The sequence below is a fragment of the Lotus japonicus genome, chromosome 4 (genome assembly GCF_012489685.1).
Source record: "Lotus japonicus ecotype B-129 chromosome 4, LjGifu_v1.2".
NCBI lineage: Eukaryota > Viridiplantae > Streptophyta > Magnoliopsida > Fabales > Fabaceae > Lotus > Lotus japonicus.
The window spans coordinates 34,809,673-34,813,340 of record NC_080044.1 but is presented as its reverse complement, the minus strand read 5'-3'; positions in this window follow the sequence as shown (position 1 = coordinate 34,813,340).

The window sequence follows — 3,668 nt, the reverse complement described above, 5'->3', positions numbered from 1 at the left end:
AGCAGCTATGGTTCTTGTGCTGTTGGAGCAGCTGTGTTGAGTATGTTGATGCTCTTGTGCTGTTGGAGCAGCTATATGTTGTTGGGCTATCCTGGGGATAAGTCCGGGAAATTGATAGTTTCCGAGTATGTGATACTCTTGCTCGTTGAGCAGTTTTGACCATCGGATTGAGATGAGTCGGATGATTTGGAGATCATCATGAGTTATGTGTTGTTGTGAAGTGTGTCTTTTGTCGCAGAATCGACTTTACCTTAGGGTAAGCTTTTAGAGACTTTAATTTACCTAGAACACGTGGCGACGTGTCGAGTGAGATCGGAGACGTTGTTTGACTAATCATCCTGCATTCATGCAACATTAATGAGGTATTAACACAGGACGTACTCTGGACCTCGTCGGTTTCCAAAATGGTCATAAGACCCGGAATGCCGTGTAAGAGCGTTTGTAGACGTCTCTTGTAGCAGACCGAAATGGCAGACCTACGGGTTACGGCTGATCTGACTACCGCTGTTGTTGGAGTAAGAGGCACGCGGGCCGAAATGGTCCCACCGTGGCTGGTGCTAGGGCTGATCCGTTGATGTCCATCCGTTCCGGAATGCATATTGGTTGACTGGGTTAACCTGCATTGCATATCATGCAACATGCATACTAATTTAGTTGTTGAATGTGATTGTTATTTGTTAATCCTATTTGGAACATGTTAATTGTTATTATTGCTGTTATGTTCATTATGGAATGTGCAACCCTAGGATGTCATCCCTAGTTATAAGCCTATGTGGCTATTCTATTATCTGTATCTATCGGTGCTATTATTTACATAATTCTTTGGAGTTGACCCTCGCGTCTTATGTGTGTGCTTTGGCGGACAAACGCCCATTGTCAGATGTCTTTGGCGGGCTGGTTCACGACGGTTCACCCTTCGGGGGGAACTAGGGTTGAGATGCTGGAACAGGAGCGCATCGCGGTAGCGAGAGGAGGACGGATGGTGTACATAGACTAGGTCGTTCTGGATTTCGAATTCGGACGACGATCATGCTAGCATGTAGGATTGAGTGTTAGTGTGAGCTCCTCGAGATGGGATTAGTGTAGGAGTAGAGTCTTAGCTCTGAACATCATTTGTTTTCTTTGGGAACAGGGTAGTTTCCCGCCGATAGCTTTTTGTGTGGTTTCCTTACGGGAATCACAGAGAGTTGGTTGGACTTAGGAGGTCTTGTTTCAAGCCGATGGGCCAGCTCATTCTCAGTTTTGAGGGATGGTGTTGCGGACACTTCACCCTTTTCATTTGGTTTGTATATATTGCCTACGGGCGCTACACTTTCTCTTTTCCGTCACTGGAGGTTTACTCGCGACGTGGTTAGTTACTTACAGCGGGGGCTGTATTATATATTGCATATTAGTTCTGTTGTCTTTCGCAATTGCGTTTATTTAATTCAGTCTTGTCTAGTTATTATCAAAAATAATATTCACGTTTTTCCGCATTAAGTTTCTTTTTGGTTACTAAAGTGACGCCACCGAAATCGGGGTGTTACATTGTGGTATCAGAGCTTGTCGAGTCTTTCGGGAGTCTTTGGGGAATAGGTCTTCTGTGCTAGGTTGTGTGACTCTGCAAAGAGTGAAAATTGATTGTCTGCAAGCGATTTTTCGCTTAGAATTGATTGAAGTTATTGCTTAATCATATTGTATAGTCATGCTAAATGCTATCTTATGATTAGTACTAACTGTTTGTTTAACTAGAGAACATGGTGAACTCTAACCAACTTGCTGAGATGGTGGCCACTTTGGTCCAAGCAATGACTGTACAGACGAATGACAATGCACATAGGCGTGCTACTGAAGATACACGCGAGCTACACCGACCCCAGAGAGAAGCAGCCCTGGACCAGAACAGGGGACTGAATGATTTCAGAAGGCAGGATCCACCCAAGTTCACGGGTGGGACTGACCCGGACAATGCGGATCTGTGGATCCAAGAAATTGAGAAGATTTTCGAAGTACTGCAGACTGCTAAAGGGGCTAAGGTGGGCCTGGCAACTTATCTGCTGCTGGGCGATGCTGAGTACTGGTGGATGGGTACCAGAGGAATTATGGGAGCTAACCATGAAGAAGTGAATTGGAATTCTTTCCGTGCTGCATTTCTAGAGAAGTACTTTCCAACTAGCGCTCGAGACGAGCGGGAGGCACAATTTCTGACCCTTTGTCAAGGGAGCATGACCGTACCTGAGTATGCTTCCAAGCTGGAATCATTGGCTAAGCACTTCCAGTTTTTCAACAACCATGTTGATGAACGCTACATGTGTAAGCGGTTTCTGAATGGGCTGAGAGCAGACATCGAGGATTCAGTGAGGCCATTGGGGATTATGCGATTTCAAGCTTTGGTGGAGAAGGCCACAGAGGTGGAGCTGATGAAAAAATAGAAGGATGAATAGAACAGGAATTGGGGGACCGATGAGGTCGAGCTCCCAAGACAACCTTGGAAAAGGAAAGTTTCAGATGAAGAAGCCTTATCAGCGCCCTATGGGGGAAGGATATACCCTAGGACAGTACAAACCGATGACCATTTCTACTGGAGGTGCAGGGAATCGAGTCGGCAACACAGATGTGACATGTTTCAGGTGTGGGAAGACTGGACATTTCGCTGACAAGTGCCCAGCGACTGGACCAAGATGCTTTAATTGCAACCGAGTGGGACATCTAGCTGTGGATTGTAAGGCGCCCAAGAGGGAGCCATCTGTTAACACTGCAAGTGGAAAGCGCCTCACTACCAGGGGAAGAGTTTATATCATGGACGGAGAAGGATCGGAAAAGTTAGCCAGAGGAGAGCGCAAGAACGACGGTAACCTTCTAACCATTCTTTCTCATTTTAGTATAATGCGCTCCATTACTCTCGTAGCGCATGCAACACACCTATCTTACTTATATTGTTTAAGCTTTGACCTTATAGTTATTACACCTATTAAGACTTTATTTGACTGTTGCTCGTGTTTAAACTATAGAAGTACACGAGGTTTAGAATAACACCCTAGGCCTAGACAGTAGTCTTCCACCGATGCGTTTAAAAGGAAGCTAGAAGCTGAAGAATGAATCTCATAGAGATTCCTGCTGGGTAGTATACGTACTATATTGAGGGTGTGTAGTTCCGTAGCGGCATCGTTGAAGATTTAATATCGGGATTGTTGTGACTGCTGGATGATAGGAACTCATTGACTGTTCCAATGGGTTTTTCTAGATTTTCACCTTCGATGTATTAGGCCTGATCAACTTAATATTGAGGGGGTGATATTGGGAATCACAACTGGCGATGGACTTTGATAGAAGGATGTGTAAGATGAATTTGAATTGGTCGAGGATTAGTCGGATTCGGGAGGAAAGTTCGTGTTAAGTAATTGATTTCCTTTGGGGAATGAGTGTTCGTATTAAGAAATGAATATTCATTTAAGAAATGTTGGAGAGTTAAAGCATATTAGAGGTCCAAACTTAGTGAAGGCTTAGATTTTAGATCAATCGATTTGATCACGAACGCGTGAGACATGAAGTCTTGTCGAGTTTTGATCGAGAGACTAAGTATTGGAATGATTGGAGGATGGACAAATTACAGAAAGGGAAGTGTTCGTATCAAGATGAATACTTGAGGTATAGTTATGATTGGATCTTCTCGAGGATAAATCTCGATT